Source organism: Pseudophryne corroboree, chromosome 11, assembly GCF_028390025.1.
Source record: "Pseudophryne corroboree isolate aPseCor3 chromosome 11, aPseCor3.hap2, whole genome shotgun sequence".
NCBI lineage: Eukaryota > Metazoa > Chordata > Amphibia > Anura > Myobatrachidae > Pseudophryne > Pseudophryne corroboree.
Genome location: NC_086454.1, coordinates 211,682,184 through 211,702,104, shown reverse-complemented (window position 1 = coordinate 211,702,104; position 19,921 = coordinate 211,682,184). Strand labels below are relative to the sequence as shown.

At 39.1% G+C, this 19,921-nt stretch overlaps 1 non-coding gene across 1 annotated transcript; it reads right to left on the bottom strand.

Annotated features, from left to right (window-relative positions):
- Positions 1-131: 131 nt before the first annotated feature.
- Positions 132-295, bottom strand: LOC134970831 (U1 spliceosomal RNA). Its single transcript, XR_010190081.1, has one exon. It is a non-coding gene; the product is annotated as a U1 spliceosomal RNA (small nuclear RNA).
- Between the last annotated feature and the right edge of the window lie 19,626 nt (positions 296-19,921).

The following is a 19,921-nucleotide window of genomic DNA, read 5'->3' as shown; positions in this document are numbered from 1 at the left end:
CACATAATGTGTTGGAAGGCACAAAGTAAGTAGACAGAAGGAGAAGTAAGTATAGTGTGCAGAAGCTAAAAAAATAGAAGGCTCAAGAAAAGAGACCCGAGACAAAGAGTTCTGACTTATACCAGAAACAACAAGGGTAAAGCAAAAATGCAGTCCCTCACTGCCACAAATTATGCAATAAAGTTTTCCACATTTTGGGAAATCACAGGAGCAGCACATCCAGAGTGCAATGGGTGAGTCCTGCCCTGAGAGAAGCACCTTTGTGAACATAATATCACACCTGGCAGGTAAGTAGTAGTTGGGCTAGGGCTGGTGAGGGCCACTGCTCAGGCACCCCCTGTCAAGTGAAGGAGATTCAACTGAGGCAGCACAAGGGAACTCTTTTCTGGGGACAACAACTGCATGGAGGCCACATCTCTTCAGCCGGACGTGGGAGAGTGGAAGGATGCCTAATACTGAAGCACCCACAAACATCAAACCAAATGCAACAACTAGTGTAAGCATTCCTAGGGGAAGGCCTGCAGCAGATGGATTTGCATACGGTGTTATCATCCAAGCAGTGGGCTAAAGTTGGCTGGATCAGATAAGATTGGGCCACAGCCTACCATGGTACATACAGGCCCTCCGGGTGTATATGTGATGTGTTTTATCGGATTACTTTTTAAAGAAAAAAAAAATGGATTGAATCCACTAACAGTGTCTGAAAAGCAATGGGGACCATCTGGGAGTCATATTAATGAGATAGGAACCCAGTGGCACTGTGCATTAAATATTTCTGCAAATTTGAAGCAACTGAACTGGAAATGCTTTAAGACAAAAGTACTCCCGCACCAGATTTTATTAACAAATATTCACACAGGGAATATTAATGGCGTATCAGTCTATGTTGACAAATCAAATGTTCCAACATAATGCTTGTTGATTGTTGATTGCTGCTTGTTGATTGTATATTATGTACGAATTTAAAAGAGAAAAAAGTCAATCAACTTAAATAGCAGCACTCTTCCCCTTCAGAAAAAGATTCAATTCTTCTTTAATGAAAAAAGCAAAAACATGTTCTATACTTTATTGTTAAAATTGAGGTTACGATACCCATATGTGATATAAATGTATTAAATATTACCACATATGATGTATTACGTCCTTTTAGAGAAGGATATACAAGTGAAATATAAAATCAATAGAGATAGAAATGTGTAAGAAAGAAAAATATTTTTTTTTGTTTTTTTACGTGAATAAATTTTATTAAAAGAAAATGCTTGTGTGCTGTCTTTATTCTGTAATTTCAATGAACACCTATGATAGGTAAAGTGATAAGATAATCACTTAAGACTATCACTGACAATTATTGCCAGTGATGTCTAGGAATAGCTACAATGTAAAAATTATTGCAACATTACTAACACTTTCTTTTGCAAAGAATCATAGTGTAACATTCGTTGCTGAGGGGTGAACAAAGATTTCTTCTAGCACGGATGGAGAACGTGATAAAATAATCACTCAAGACTGCCACTGACTGTTATTGCCAGTGATGTCTATGCAAAGCCACAAGTGTAGGAAATCTTGTGACATAACTGACACTTTCTTTTACAAAAAATGATAATATAACATTTATTGCTAAAGAGTGAACAAAAAAGAAAGTGTTTTTCTCCAAACCATGCTGCTCATACCAAAAGACAGTATAATTGTCTGTATATGTAATCAACTAAGGCTTATATTATCCTATATAATATCAATGTTTATTAACACTTTAAGTGACTGCTGATTTTACTGCCTATTACTACACAGATGTGAGATTTATATTGTCAGATAACTGTATTGTATCAGTGACTCTTCAATATTGCCACTAGTATTTGGTAGTGTTATGAGTATTAAATAACACTCGCTTTGTCCTTAATACACCAACTTATTAACAGTCATTATATAATAGAGAGCTGCAGAATTAAACCATGCGTCTTAAATATCTGCCTGACAATAATATGGATGGACTCCTATGTCATCAAACTTATATTTGTGAGATATTTTGATGACAGTCCCACCTCTACTATACTTCACAGCCTGGCTGGCGTTCTCTAAATCTTTATAGGTACATGGTCATTGGACCCTAAATATATCAATTGCAGTTCATCCAGCATCAAACTTAGCTGCAAACAGCCACAATATTCCCTATAACTCACAGTGGCAGTATACGTGAGCCAAGCTGATGTATTCTTTTCAATTTGAACACTCCTATCTCACATAATTACGGCCAGCAAGCCTGTCGTGTTATAAACAATGATCCCCTCTAAACTAACATTAGTAGCCTATATAGATTCACAAGTATTCAGTACATATTTTAACACAGTGTAGACAGCGCACAGCGATGCCAATGCGCATTTCACTTTACTAAGCTTCGTCGGGGCTATAGTACTCGGCGCCCGCCCCAGGAAGTGTATTTATACATGTTGACTACCTGTCATAGGAGAGCCGAGCAAGCTAGAGCCAATGGACACATCAGACAGGGAATTCAAATGCCTGTCCTTTACAATCAGTGCGCTGCTTCTCAGCGGCTGCTATTACACACAGCTGCAGCGCGTCTCCCTTACTTCTCCATAGCCACTCTGTCAGCGGTTCCGTACTGGCCGCTAATTAGATTTAATGAAGAATCTATCATTCTTCCCCCCTGTAGTATACTATTTAACCTGTGTCTGAATGGTTTAAACACCCTGTACCTGTAAATTAAATAACCTAAGGGATATTTACATGGCTAAACGGGATTGAGGTCCTGATAGTTATAATAAATACCTTGCAAATCCTAACTGTTATAATGAATACCATGCAGATTATTGCCCATTCATAAATAATTTTGAGATGTTTGACAAGTCTGCCATTTGTGCTCTCTGTTTTAATTTATGGAATCTTTATGGGGGAACTTAAAAAATAGAATTATCTACTGCCTTATAGCATACTTATAAATATCCTCACTATATCCATTTCTATTGTAATTATACAAATCCCCACTGCAAATACTAAATGGTTCATTGTATTGAGTGATGCAAAAGTGACTGATAATTCTAATAATTGATTTGTGAATAAAAAATAATAAAATCAAAAATTAATAAATAAATAAAAGTGACTGTGCCAAAATAACTATAAAAAATAAACTGTGAAACATCAAACCGTGTAATGTGTCATATTAATTTATTATAATGTGTTTTATATTGCCATGTGCCTATATTGTCCTTCAGATAATAACATTTGTGTATTATGACAGTATAGTATGTGCAAGTGTGACTATAGTGTAAAATAAATTCTTTATGGTGATTGTGCTCGTGATCATAAACCATAGTGATTGTGCTCGTGATGATAAACCATTAGGGCCAATCCCTCCTGATGACCCCTCTTATATTATAATAGTTTATTACATGCTTAGACCACTTTCATAATCAATATGGTATGTTGTGACAGATATGTTCTCCTACATCTTAATTTATGGTAATATATTAACGCAATAATCTATTATAATATATTTTATATTACCTAGTACCTGTATAATCCTACAAATAATAATATTTATATGTTATGAAAACATAATGTGTGCAAATGTGACTGACGTGTGACGCAAATTAATAATAATAATCGTGCTCGTGATCATAATTCAGAAGGGCCAGTCCCTCTTGATGACCTCTCTTGTATTGTTTATAATAGTATATTCCATACTTGAACTACTTCCGTAATAAATATATGATATAGTGTGCTATAAAGGATGTATTCCTCCTACATATTGATTCCAAATATTATGCACTTATGAACTCATAAATTGTGCACTACCTCCCAATGATGTGGGTTATATACTAATACTCTACAACTTCAAGTTTCAATAAACTCCTTATGTTGTTATATGCTCAATTTAATCGTAAATACATATATTGAATGGTATACATTGCTCCTCTCCAATCTACTGTGTATCTGGATCTATCAGGTAAGTACACCCTATAAGGATGAGACTACTCCCTATCAGTTAAGTGAATCCTTCAGATGTCCTTAATAATTCATTACATACATAAGATAACACTCCTCCTTTGCAGGTAAGTAGATCCTCCGATGTCCATAATAATCTACTAAATATGTCTGATGTCATTCTTTCGACAATACTATACACTACTGGACAAGTATATTCTTCTTTAATTGAAGTAATTATTTTAAAATTTACACATTGTTTAGAATTTATAAGGTACACTTTGTTCAAAAAGGGTTTATAAATAATTATATATGGATTCAAATTATGTTATGATAATCCCTTATACTCAGAATCCCCAAATAGTCCCTCTTCTCTACCCTCAATTCCTCAAATAGGGAGATATCAAATTTATCCTGTACCCCAAGAGACCTCTTTTAAATTACATGCACATTTTATTGCAGATGTAGTTCCAGTTGATAGAAGCTGTTATTTTCCCTTCCACAAGATCTCCCCAAGGTGTTCTTTCCTTATATTCTGGGCTTCGGGTGTCTATCGTGATATACTGTGTATTTAGCCTGTTACCGTATCTCTACAGTCCCCATGGGTCATATTTCCAAGCATATTGACTATCCTAGTGCCATTTTCCCTGATTTTCTCAAGTTGTTCTAAAGGTCATTCAATAAACTAGGTTCCTACAGGTGGATTCAATACTTTCCATCTCTGACCACTAAAATGGTTACAGAAACGCAGAATAATGTATCTCTTCGTTCAGTCCTGATGGTGTGAGACTGTCAAGTAAAAAAATTGTCTAGATTCTCTTTTAAGGAGTTCTTTGGTGATATTACCACCTCTTATCCCCATTTCAATTTTTTCAAGACCAAAAATTTTCCTTTTTGTAGGGTCACTATCATGTTGTCTCTTAAAGTGTGTCGCAACACTTGTGAGTTGTCTCATATTTTCCTGATCTCGTTGTGCATTCTTAATATTGTTGGCATGTTCTAAAATTAGTTTCTTAAATTGTCTTTTAGTCATTCCAACGTATCTTAGTCCACATGGACAAATCAGGCAGTAGATGACCCCTTGTGTGGCACAATTAATGAAACAGTGAATTTTGACATTATCATTGTACTTTTTGGAGTAAGTTTTCGTTATTTGTATGAATCTACAGGCTTTGCACTTTCCACAGGGATAGCAACCCTGTATCGGGGGATCTTGTTTCTTCTTCCTGACAAAGTGGCTACGCACTAATTTGTTACGTAGATTAGGGGATTTTCTCCAGCTAATTTGGATCCTAGATCCAATTTCTTTTCTAAGATCCTCATCTGTCGTCAGTATATGACAGTGCTTCTGCAGGGCTTGATTAATATTTTTCCATTCCTTGCAATAAGTACTGATGAATCTTGTCTGATTTTCTCCTTTGATCTTTTTCTTAGGTGTCAGAAGGCTGGTTCTGGGCATTTTTTTGATGTTATTGTAGGCCTGTTCTAATGTCCTCTTTTTGTATTAATAAATTCTAAACAATGTGTAAATTTTAAAATAATTACTTCAATTAAAGAAGAATATACTTGTCCAGTAGTGTATAGTATTGTCGAAAGAATGACATCAGACATATTCAGTAGATTATTATGGACATCGGAAGGATTTACTTACCTGCAAAGGAGGAGTGTTATCTTATGTATGTAATGAATTATTAAGGACATCTGAAGGATTCACTTACCTGATAGGGAGTAGTCTCATCCTTATAGGGTGTACTTACCTGATAGATCCAGATACACAGTAGATTGGAGAGGAGCAATGTATACCATTCAATATATGTATTTACGATTAAATTGAGCATATAACAACATAAGGAGTTTATTGACACTTGAAGTTGTAGAGTATTAGTATATAACCCACATCATTGGGAGGTAGTGCACAATTTATGAGTTCATAAGTGCATAATATTTGGAATCAATATGTAGGAGGAATACATCCTTTATAGCACACTATATCATATATTTATTACGGACGTAGTTCAAGTATGGAATATACTATTATAAACAATACAAGAGAGGTCATCAAGAGGGACTGGCTCTTCTGAATTATGATCACGAGCACGATTATTATTATTAATTTGCGTCACACGTCAGTCACATTTGCACACATTATGTTTTCATAACATATAAATATTATTATTTGTAGGATTATACAGGTACTAGGTAATATAAAATATATTATAATAGATTATTGTGTTAATATATTACCATAAATTAAGATGTAGGAGAACATATCTGTCACAACATACCATATTGATTATGAAAGTGGTCTAAGCATGTAATAAACTATTATAATATAAGAGGGGTCATCAGGAGGGATTGGCCCTAATGGTTTATCATCACGAGCACAATCACTATGGTTTATGATCACGAGCACAATCACCATAAAGAATTTATTTTACACTATAGTCACACTTGCACATACTATACTGTCATAATACACAAATGTTATTATCTGAAGGACAATATAGGCACATGGCAATATAAAACACATTATAATAAATTAATATGACACATTACACGGTTTGATGTTTCACAGTTTATTTTTTATAGTTATTTTGGCACAGTCACTTTTATTTATTTATTAATTTTTGATTTTATTATTTTTTATTCACAAATCAATTATTAGAATTATCAGTCACGTTTGCATCACTCAATACAATGAACCATTTAGTATTTGCAGTGGGGATTTGTATAATTACAATAGAAATGGATATAGTGAGGATATTTATAAGTATGCTATAAGGCAGTAGATAATTCTATTTTTTAAGTTCCCCCATAAAGATTCCATGGTTTATAGAACATGTTTTTGCTTTTTTCATTAAAGAAGAATTGAATCTTTTTCTGAAGGGTGAGAGTGCTGCTATTTAAGTTGATTTACTTTTTTCTCTTTTAAATTCGTACATAATATACAATCAACAAGCAGCACCACATATATGTGCGTTATGTTGGAACATTTGATTTGTCAACATAGACTGATACGCCATTAATATTCCCTGTGTGATTATTTGTTGATAAAATCTGGTGCGGGAGTACTTTTGTCTTAAAGTCCAAGTATATAGGGAATTTACATTATATAAATTCCTTTCTCTCTCTCCCAGCACAGAATTATAATTATTGAAAAATATAAATAACAGCTATTTCCCAAGTGTCTGATTCTTTCAGCACGTTTGGGAGAATTAATTATATAATTACATAATTTTGAAGAAAGGAACGATACCTAGTGTGTGAAATCATGAGCAGCTTTAGCCTCAGTAAAGAATTAGGAAGTAGGAGAGAACGATGGAACGAGGAACAGGGATCACTGTTCAGTGATGCCCATATTAATAACAAGCAAAGCCACTGGATAGAAAATTTAGTAGAACTGAAAAATCTACTTTACAAACAAACCAAATCACATTGGAGTAAGATGACGTTTGAGAATTAGTGAGAAACTCAAAAACTATGAAAAAGAATAATTTCAAAAGATGTATGAGAAATATAAAAATTATCTTGACAGGTTTGAAACAGGATTGATGGACCGAAAGAGAACCAAATTTCTCAGAGATAAGAATGACTACATCCATAATACTGTTTATAAATGGAATCTCAAACCAAGAAGAAGAGATGTGGAGAATTCAATCAATTATAGCTCCTCTGAGTTAGAATCTTCTGAAGGGGAAGGGACCAATACTACACCTAGAGACAAATGGCAACGGGCACGTTTTTTAGAATTTGGCCCGAACCCCAGGGAAGGAGATCGCGGACCAGATGATCGCAGAAGACAAGACGGGGAGGCAGGAAACATCAGAAAGAAGGATGGAAGAGATTGGAAAAGATATCCACAGAGAACGAGACGACCTTACAGAAGGACTTAACCATGGATGCTCTACAGGTCATTAATCTTACAGATAGGACACTTGATCCGATTCAAATAGAACTTTTATCCAAAGGTTTGAGCTTCTCACCAGTATATGAAGTGGATAGATTTGAGGTCCAAAAGGACCTTTGTCTCTATGCCAGAAAGTTATTACTCAAAAAATGTTGTAGCAATAGAGAGAGAGAGCAGGAATGTGTGGAAAGTGAAGATCATAACTTTCTCTCCTCACTGAGCAAGGAAGAAAGGGAAGCCCTCACCATTTTAGAAGAAATGACAGATCAAATTGAACCATCGCAGGGAGAGAGCACTTCTTCAACAAGACCTGTGTTAAAGAAAAAATACACCTTTTTCCCAAATCCACAAATTTGTCCACAAGTAACAGTCTTTATAGAATTAGTTTCTCGTGAACTAGATAGGATCTTTGCCCAAAGACGTATGAATAAGGATAGTAATATCAGTAGAAAAGAACAAGTAGCCCTTAAAGAAATTAATAGTTGGGATGATTTAATCATAAAACCCTCGGACAAGGGGGGAAATATTGTCTTGTGGAGCAAGGAAGCCTATCTTAAGGAGGCATATAGACAATTATCGGATGTTTCCACATATAAGAGACTGATCTTTAATCCTTCTGCCAATTTTCAAAAGCAATACGATACCATCATTCAGAGGGCCTTGAAGGATGGATTTATTACAAAAACAGCGGCAGAATTTCTGGAGGTGAAAGACCCAAAAACACCTACGTATTATATGCTTCCGAAGGTGCACAAAAATAAGGAGTCTCCACCAGGAAGACCTATTATTTCGGGAATTGGGAGTCTGACAGAAAAGGCTAGTGTATTTGTGGATGAGAATTTGAGGCATTTTGTTTTAGAATTACCCTCGCATATAAGGGACTCAATGGACGTACTGAATAAGCTTGAAAACATTGATCTTCCACCAAATACATGGCTGTGTACCTGTGACATTGAGTCATTATACACGAGTATAAATCACAACACGGGAATTAAAGCAGTTGAATACTTTTTGAATATGAGGAGACATGATGAATTTAATGACTTTATTTTGCAATTATTGCAATTTGTTCTAACCAAGAATTTTTTCCTTTTTGACGACAAGTACTTTTTGCAGGTCCAGGGCACAGCCATGGGCAGTACCTGTGCCCCGACATATGCCAACCTATATTTGGGCTGGTGGGAGAAGGAATGGGTATTCAACCACACGAATGAAAAATACACGGATCATATTATAGGGTGGCATAGGTTTATTGACGATGTCCTCATCATCTGGGAAGGTGAAAGAGCAGTGCTGGAGGAATTTATGTCAGTGTTGAATGATAATTAATTCAACTTAAAATTTACATTTGATATCAATTTCCAAAGTGTAACATTCTTGGATCTCACCATCATCAAGACAGAGGAGAATAAAATTGTAACAGATATCTTCCGCAAAGCTACAGCCACTAATAGCATCTTACACCATAGCAGCTCACACCTCCCTGCCACCCTGAAGGGTATACCAAAAGGTGAATACATCAGACTGAGGAGAAACTGCACGGAAGATACCACTTTCCAGAGAAGAGCAGAAGAACTTCGGAATCGTCTGGAAAATAGAGGGTACAAAAAGAGGACATTAGAACAGGCCTACAATAACATCAAAAAAATGCCCAGAACCAGCCTTCTGACACCTAAGAAAAAGATCAAAGGAGAAAATCAGACGAGATTCATCAGTACTTATTGCAAGGAATGGAAAAATATTAATCAAGCCCTGCAGAAGCACTGTCATATACTGACGACAGATGAGGATCTTAGAAAAGAAATTGGATCTAGGATCCAAATTAGCTGGAGAAAATCCCCTAATCTACGTAACAAATTAGTGCGTAGCCACTTTGTCAGGAAGAAGAAATAAGATCCCCCGATACAGGGTTGCTATCCCTGTGGAAAGTGCAAAGCCTGTAGATTCATACAAATAACGAAAACTTACTCCAAAAAGTACAATGATAATGTCAAAATTCACTGTTTCATTAATTGTGCCACACAAGGGGTCATCTACTGCCTGATTTGTCCGTGTGGACTAAGATACTTTGGAATGACTAAAAGACAATTTAAGAAACAAATTTTAGAACATGCCAACAATATTAAGAATGCACAACGAGATCAGGAAAATATGAGAGAACTCACAAGTGTTGCGAGACACTTTAAGAGACAACATGATAGTGACCCTACAAAAATGACATTTTTTGGTCTTGAAAAAATAGAAATGGGGATAAGAGGAGGTAATATCACCAAAGAACTCCTTAAAAGAGAATCTAGACAAATTTTTTTACTTGACAGTCTCACACCATCAGGACTGAACGAAGAGATACATTATTCTGCGTTTCTGTAACCATTTTAGTGGTCAGAGATGGAAAGTATTGAATCCACCTGTAGGAACCTAGTTTATTGAATGACCTTTAGAACAACTTGAGAAAATCAGGGAAAATGGCACTAGAATAGTCAATATGCTTGGAAATATGACCCATGGGGACTGTAGAGATACGGTAACAGGCTAAATACTGTTAGGGTCTCCTGCTCTGTGCTGCCACGTCGTCATGGCAACCGGGAGACAAGTACTAGCAGAGTAACCTGAGCGCAGCTGATACTCCGGTTTGGGTCTTTTGCTGTGCAGTGGTTACAGGCTTTCTGCACGGCAGGGGATCCGGTGCTGGTTTTTGTGTTCACAGTCTGTGAGGTCTGAGTGGGGCATGGGCAGCACCTGCTATATAAAGCCTCTTCTCAGGTTAAGCAGATGCTGCTGAATCTTTGTTGGTTAGTCAGTTCCTGAAAGTTAGCCAGTACTGTGTAGCTTTGTATTTGTTTGTTGCTTACTGCAAATAGGCCTTGGGATTTGGTACTACACTCTGCCAATCCAGACCTAGCAGTAAGACTGGAGTCAGTCATTTAACTTGCTGGGGTTCTTTTGCTACTCTGTGAACTTACCAAGTTTGCGGCTGTATTCTCAGACTTGCCTGCCAAAATCCTTTCTCACTGTGCAAGGTGTTCTGGTGTCAGTTTAGTGGCAGTAAGCTGAACGAGTGCACTGCAAGTGAGGACTAGGATTGTGGAGACTCTCCTTGTGTCTATTATTCCATCTCTGACCAAGGAGTTTACTGCCACACCCGTAGGTAACCCTTTAGGGTTTTGCTGTTGCCCTTAGCAACAGCATTTCGGGTTCTCTACGTATTAAAACACAACATCTCGCTTCTTTCCATCTGAGCACTCCTAATACTAGGGAGACACCCAGTTTCTTAGCCTCTGGGCTTCTCTGTTCACTTTGTGTTTATTTTGTTACCCATTCGCCTTCTGTGTACGTAATGTCATATTCCCCAGTCTGTCTGTGAGTTCATTTGTTTTGCATCCCTCTCCGTTCAGACACCAGTACATTCCTGCAGGCACTGGTGTGCATAACATATTCAGCAGCCCAATACTCCTGTTGAAATTTTGTGGGAATATGGAGCATACCCCTCAAAATACTTTGCAACAGGTGGTCGATCAGGTGCAGGTCTTGACTCGACAATTTAATGATTTGTCCATTAAAATGCACACCTCCCAGGCCGCTGGCGGAGCTCCTGCAGCAGCAGCACCTTCAGGGGTTAAGGAGCCGAAAGTAAATCTCCTGGATCGTTTTTCTGGAGATCGCTCGCAGTTCTTTTGTTTCAAGGAGAGCTGCAAGCTATATTTCCAGCTTAGGCCTCAGTCTTCTGGGTCAGAGATTCAGCGGGTGGGCATAGTGATTTCCTTGCTACAAGGAGACCCACATGTCTGGGCATATGGGTTGCAGCCTGACTGTCCGTCGCTTAAAAGTGTTGATGCTTTTTTTACGGCACTGGGCATGTTGTATGATGACCCTGACAAGACGGCCTCAGCCGAGGCTCAGATTTCGATCCTTAAGCAAGGGCGAAGGCCAGTTGAGGTTTACTGTACGGAGTTTCGGAGGTTGGCCCATGATACCCAGTGGAATGACCCAGCCCTGAGACACCAGTACCGAAGAGGTCTTTCTAACCAGATAAAAGACCAACTGGTACAATATCCCTTGCCTGATAGCTTGGATCAGCTCATGCAGTTATCCATCCGGGTGGATAGACGGCTGAGAGAGCTTAGGCTTGAAAGGGAGACCGAGGTTTCCTTCTTTCCCAAGGGAACCTCAGACTCTGAGGAATTTTCCGAGGAGCTTATGCAGATTGGGGCTACCCGCCTCTCCTCGCGTGAGAAGACGCGGAGGAGACAGCAGGGGTTGTGTTTGTACTGTGGGAATAAAGGTCATGTGGTAGTATCATGCCCAGAAAAGCCGGAAAACTTCACGGCCTGAGGGTGATGGGAAATATCCTGTCAGGCCAGAAGTCAGAATTTCCCAAGAAGACTTTTACCATTCCGGTGACCTTGAAGATCCTCGGTCAAACTGTCAAGACTGAGGCCTTTGTGGACAGTGGGGCCGACGGGGTTTTTATGGACCGCCAATTCGCCCTGAAACACTCTGTTCCCTTAGTACCCTTGGCATCGGAAATTGAGATCTGTGGGTTAAACGGGGAACCATTATCCCAGGGTAAAATTACCTCTTGCACTAGCCAGATTTCTTTGTTTATTTGAGCCACACACTCTGAAAAATTATCCTTTTATGTGACTGTCTGTACTTTTGCCCCATTGGTGTTGGGGTTACCCTGGTTAAGGGCCCACAATCCTCAATTTGACTGGGTCTCTGGGGAGATTCTTAGTTGGGGTACTGATTGTTTCAGGAGTTGCTTGAGCCTTCCAGTCAGGCTTTCGCAGCTAAGTTTGCCAGGATTGCCAGGATGTTATGCAGATTTTGCAGACGTGTTCTCCAAAAAGGTTGCAGAGGTACTACCTCCCCATCGCCCCTATGACTGTGCCATTGATTTGTTGCCGAATGCTAAGCTTCCCAACAGCAGGTTGTACTCCCTGTCACGTCCTGAGACTCAGGCTATGGCAGAGTACATTCAGGAGAACTTGGCTAAGGGATTTATCAGACCTTCACAGTCTCCAGTTGGGTCGGGGTTCTTCTTCGTGGGTTAAAAGAATGGTTCGTTTGCGACCCTGCATCGACTTCAGGGAATTGAACCGTATCACGATTAAAAACTCATACCCACTGCCTCTCATTTCGGTCTTGTTTGACCAGCTTTGTACTGCCACCATTTTTTCTAAGATTGACCTACGCGGTGCGTACAATCTAATCCGAATAAGAGAGGGGGATGAATGGAAGACTGCCTTTAATACCCACTCAGGGCATTATGAATATTTGGCGATGCCTTTTGGGCTCTGTAATGCCCCGGCAGTCTTCCAGGATTTTATGAACGATGTGCTCAGGGAATATTTGGATAGATTCTTAGTTGTATACTTAGATGACATCCTAATCTTCTCCCATTCCCTGGAGGAACATCGGAAGCATGTACGCTTAGTCCTCCAGAAACTCAGAGACCACCGGCTTGGGGCGAAGTTGGAGAAGTGCGAATTTGAAGTTCAGCAAATCGCATTTCTAGGATATATTATCTCCCCAGAAGGTTTCCAAATGGAGGGTTCCAAGGTACAGGCAGTCCTGGATTGGGTGCAGTCCACTAGTTTGAAGGTGCTTCAGCGTTTCCTGGGCTTTGCGAATTTTTATAGACGATTTATCGCTGGATTTTCATCTATAGTGGCGCCCTTGGTGGCACTCACTAAGAAAGGGGCGGATGTTGCTCACTGGTCTTGTGAGGCCAAAGCGGCTTTTGCCCGTCTCAAAAGGGCATTTGTCTCGGCCAAGGTGCTGTGACACCCAGATCCAGAGTGTCCTTTTGTGGTGGAGGTGGATGCCTCTGAGATTGGTATTGGGGCAGTGCTCTCTCAGATGGGAGTGTCTGATAATCGCCTTCATCCCTGTGCTTACTTTTCCCGTAAATTTTCGCCTGCCGAGATGAATTATGACGTGGGTAACCGGGAATTGTTGGCTATTAAGGATGCACTCGAGGAGTGGAGACACTGGCTTGAGGGGGCTAAGTTTGTGGTCTCAATTCTCACTGACCATAAGAATTTGGCATATTTAGAGTCAGCGAAGCATCTCAATGCCAGGCAGGCACGATGGGCTTTGTTTTTTGCTCGCTTTAATTTTTTGATAACATATCGCCCTGGGTCAAAAAACATCAAGGCTGATGCGCTCTCGCTGAGTTTTGCTCCAATCCAGGAGATCACCGAGGAGCCATTGCCCATTGTGTCCCCATCATGTATTAAAGTGGGCATTACCCAGGACCTCTTGTCATTAGTCCTTAGAGCACAGGAGCAGGCTCCTCCAGACCTTCCAGTAGGTCTTTTGTTTGTGCCTCCTAGGTTAAGACAGCGAGTGTTCCAGGAGTTCCATGCCAAGAAGTCGGCAGGTCACCCGGGTATTGCCAGAACTCGGGAGTTGCTATCTAGGGCGGTGTGGTGGCCCTCGGTGGCTAAGTATGTGGATCAGTGGGTTCGGGCATGTGACATCTGTGCCTGAAATAAGACTCCTAGAGGGGTTCCTGTTGGCCCATTACATCCACTCTCTATTCCATCTAAGCCATGGACCCACATTTCAATGGATTTTGTGGTGGACTTGCCCAAATCCACAGGGATGACAGCCATCTGGGTTGTCGTTGACAGGTTTTCGAAGATGGTGCAGTTCGTTCCACTGGTTGGGCTGCCATCGGCCAGACGCCTGTCTAAATTATTTATGCTGCATGTTGTGCGCCTCCACGGGTTGCCACTTGATGTGGTCTTTGACCGCGGATCCCAGTTTGTGGCCAAATTCTGGAGGGCATTTTGTTCCGATCTCCAGATTTCTGTCAGCTTGTCGTCAGGCTACCATCCGCAGTCTAATGGGCAGACTGAAAGGGTGAACCAGTCCTTGGAGCAGTTCCTCAGGTGTTATGTCTCCAAGTGTCAGACTGACTGGGTTGCTCATCTGTCCATGGCGGAGTTTGCCTATAACAACGCGGCTCACTCTGCTACAGGGATCTCTCCCTTCCTTTGTGTGTATGGGCATCATCCTAAGGCCAATTCTTTTGACCCCCTTGACTCCACGCCTGGTGGTTCCTCTGTGGTTTCGGTCCTTAGGGGTATTTGGAGGAAAGTGAAGAAAGCCCTTGTGTCTGTGTCATTAGTGACCAAAAGGGTTTTTGATAAGCGGAAAAGACCCTACAGCTTCAAATAAGGAGACTTCGTCTGGTTGTCTACCAAGAATTTGAAGTTGAGACATCCATCTCATAAGTTAGGCCCCCGGTTCATCGGCCCTTATAAGATCACTAGGGTTATCAATCCGGTGGCATTTCAGTTAGATCTACCCCGTTCTTTGGGTATCAATAAAACATTTAATTGTTCCCTTTAAAAACGGGCGATTAGTAATCCTTCTTCCAGTGGAAGACCTTCTCCTCTTCTGATACGTGGCCGGAAGGAGTTTGTTGTTGAAAGGATTCTTGACTCCAAGATGGTTTGGGGTCGGCTGTCATTTTTGGTGCACTGGAAGGGGTATGGCCCGGAGGAGCGGTCGTGGGTGCGCAATTGTGATCTTCATGCCCCAAGACTGATACGCTCTTTCTTCTCGCAGTTCCCCGATAAACCCGGTGGTAGGGGTTCTTTGACCCCTCGTCAGAGTGGGGGTACTGTTAGGGTCTCCTGCCCTGTGCTGCCACGTCGTCATGGCAACCGGGAGACAAGTACTAGCGGAGTAACCTGAGTGCAGATGATACTCCGGTTCGGGTCTTTTGCTGTGCAGTGGTTAAAGGCTTTGTGCACGGCAGGGGATCCGGTGCTGGTTTTTGTGCTCACAGTCTGTGAGGTCTGAGTGGGGCGTGGACAGCACCTGCTATATAAAGGCTCTTCTCAGGTTAAGCAGATGCTGCTGAATCTTTGTTGGTTAGTCAGTTCCTGAAAGTTAGCCAGTACTGTGTAGCTTTGTATTTGTTTGTTGCTTACTGCAAATAGGCCTTGGGATTTGGTACTACACTCTGCCAATCCAGACCTAGCAGTAAGACTGGAGTCAGTCGTTTAACTTGCTGGGGTTCTTTTGCTACTCTGTGAACTTAGCAAGTTTGCTGCTGTATTCTCAGACTTGCCTGCCAAAATCCTTTCTCACTGTGCAAGGTGTTCTGGTGTCAGTTTAGTGGCAGTAAGCTGAACCAGTGCACTGCAAGTGAGGACTAGGATTGTGGAGACTCTCCTTGTGTCTATTATTCCATCTCTGACCAAGGAGTTTACTGCCACACCCGTTGGTAACCCTTTAGGGTTTTGCTGTTGCCCTTAGCAAAAGCATTTCGGGTTCTCTACGTATTAAAACACAACATCTCGCTTCTTTCCATCTGAGCACTCCTAATACTAGGGAGACACCCAGTTTCTTAGCCTCTGGGCTTCTCTGTTCACTTTGTGTTTATTATGTTACCCTATCACCTTCTGTGTACGTAATGTCATATTCCCCAGTCTGTCTGTGAGTTCATTTGTTTTGCATCCCTCTCCGTTCAGACACCAGTACATTCCTGCAGGCACTGCTGTGCATAACAAATACGCAGTATATCACGATAGACACCCGAAGCCCAAAATATAAGGAAAGAACACCTTGGGGAGATCTTGTGGAATGGAAAATAACAGCTTCTATCAACTGGAACTACATCTGCAATAAAATGTGTATGTCATTAAAAAGAGGTCTCTTGGGGTACAGGATAAATTTGATATCTCCCTATTTGAGGAATTGAGGGTAGAGAAGAGGGACTATTTGGGGATTCTGAGTATAAGGGATTATCATAACATAATTTGAATCCATATATAATTATTTATAAACCCTTTTTGAACAAAGTGTACCTTATAAATTCTAAACAATGTGTAAATTTTAAAATAATTACTTCAATTAAAGAAGAATATACTTGTCCAGTAGTGTATAGTATTGTCGAAAGAATGACATCAGACATATCTAGTAGATTATTATGGATATCGGAAGGATCTACTTACCTGCAAAGGAGGAGTGTTATCTTATGTATGTAATTAATTATTAAGGACATCTGAAGGATTCACTTACCTGATAGGGAGTAGTCTCATCCTTATAGGGTGTACTTACCTGATAGATCCAGATACACAGTAGATTGGAGAGGAGCAATGTATACCATTCAATATATGTATTTACGATCAAATTGAGCATATAACAACATAAGGAGTTTATTGACACTTGAAGTTGTAGAGTATTAGTATATAACCCACATTATTGGGAGGTAGTGTACAATTTATGAGTTCATAAGTGCATAATATTTGGAATCAATATGTAGGAGGAATACATACTTTATAGCACACTATATCATATATTTATTACGGAAGTAGTTCAAGTATGGAATATACTTGTACTACTCTCTTGTATTATAAACAATACAAGAGAGGTCATCAAGAGGGACTGGCCCTTCTGAATTATGATCACGAGCACGATTATTATTATTAATTTGCGTCACACGTCAGTCACATTTGCACACATTATGTTTTCATAACATATAAATATTATTATTTGTAGGATTATACAGGTACTAGATAATATAAAATATATTATAATAGATTATTGTGTTAATATATTACCATAAATTAAGATGTAGGAGAACATATCTGTCACAACATACCATATTGATTATGAATGTGGTCTAAGCATGTAATAAACTATTATAATATAAGAGGGGTCATCAGGAGGGATTGGCCCTAATGGTTTATCATCACGAGCACAATCTCTATGGTTTATGATCACGAGCACAATCACCATAAAGAATTTATTTTACACTATAGTCACACTTGCACATACTATACTGTCATAATACACAAATTTTATTATCTGAAGGACAATATAGGCACATGGCAATATAAAACACATTATAATAAATTAATATGACACATTACACGGTTTGATGTTTCACAGTTTATTTTTTATAGTTATTTTGGCACAGTCACTATTATTTATTTATTAATTTTTTATTTTATTATTTTTTATTCACAAATCAATTATTAGAATTATCAGTCACTTTTGCATCACTCAATACAATGAACCATTTAGTATTTGCAGTGGGGATTTGTATAATTACAATAGAAATGGATATAGTGAGGATATTTATAAGTATGCTATAAGGCAGTAGATAATTCTATTTTTTAAGTTCCCCCATAAAGATTCCATAAATTAAAACAGAGAGCACAAATGGCATACTTGTCAAACATCTCAAAATAATTTATGAATGGGCAATAATCTGCATGGTATTCATTATAACAATAAGGATTTGCAAGGTATTTATTATAACTATCAGGACCTCAATCCCGTTTAGCCATGTAAATATCCCTTAGGTTATTTAATTTACAGGTTACAGGGTGTTTAAACCATTCAGACACAGGTTAAATAGTATACTACAGGGGGGAAGAATGATAGATTTTTCATTGAATCTAATTAGCGGCCAGTACGGAACTGCTGACAGAGCGGCTATGGAGAAGTAAGGGAGACGCGCTGCAGCTGTGTGTAATAGCAGCCGCTGAGAAGCAGCGCACTGATTGTAACGGACAGGGATTTGAATTCCCTGTCCGATGTGTCCATTGGCTCTAGCTTGCTCGGCTCTCCTATGACAGGTAGTCAACATGTATAAATACACTTCCTGGGGCGGGCGCCGAGTACTATAGCCCTGACGAAGTTTAGTAAAGTGAAATGCGCATTGGCATCGCTGTGCGCTGTCTACACTGTGTTAAAATATGTACTGAATACTTGTGAATTTATATAGGCTACTAATGTTAGTTTAGAGGGGATCATTGTTTATAACACGACAGGCTTGCTGGCCGTAATTATGTGAGATAGGAGTGTTCAAATTGAAAAGAATACATCAGCTTGGCTCACGTATACTGCCACTGTGAGTTATAGGGAATATTGTGGCTGTTTGCAGCTAAGTTTGATGCTGGATGAACTGCAATTGATATATTTAGGGTCCAATGACCATGTACCTATAAAGATTTAGAGAACGCCAGCCAGGCTGTGAAGTATAGTAGAGGTGGGACTGTCATCAAAATATCTCACAAATAAAAGTTTGATGACATAGAAGTCCATCCATATTATTGTCAGGCAGATATTTAAGACGCATGGTTTAATTCTGCAGCTCTCTATTATATAATGACTGTTAATAAGTTGGTGTATTAAGGACAAAGCGAGTGTTATTTAATACTCATAACACTACCAAATACTAGTGGCAATTCTGAAGAGTCACTGATACAATACAGTTATCTGACAATATAAATCTCACATCTGTGTAGTAATAGGCAGTAAAATCAGCAGTCACTTAAAGTGTTAATAAACATTGATATTATATAGGATAATATAAGCCTTAGTTGATTACATATACAGACAATTATACTGTCTTTTGGTATGAGCAGCATGGTTTGGAGAAAAACACTTTCTTTTTTGTTCACTCTTTAGCAATAAATGTTATATTATCATTTTTTGTAAAAGAAAGTGTCAGTTATGTCACAAGATTTCCTACACTTGTGGCTTTGCATAGACATCACTGGCAATAACAGTCAGTGGCAGTCTTGAGTGATTATTTTATCACGTTCTCCATCCGTGCTAGAAGAAATCTTTGTTCACCCCTCAGCAACGAATGTTACACTATGATTCTTTGCAAAAGAAAGTGCTAGTAATGTTGCAATAATTTTTACATTGTAGCTATTCCTAGACATCACTGGCAATAATTGTCAGTGATAGTCTTGAGTGATTATCTTACCACTTTACCTATCATAGGTGTTCATTGAAATTACAGAATAAAGACAGCACACAAGCATTTTCTTTTCATAAAATGTATTCACGTAAAAAAACAAAAAAAAATATTTTTCTTTCTTACACATTTCTGTCTCTATTGATTTTATATTTCACTTGTATATCCTTCTCTAAAAGGATGTAATACATAATATGTGGTAATTAATACATTTATATCACATATGGGTATCGTAACCTCAATCTTAACAATAAAGTATAGAACATGTTTTTGCTTTTTTCATTAAAGAAGAATTGCATCTTTTTCTGAAGGGGAAGAGTGCTGCTATTTAAGTTGAT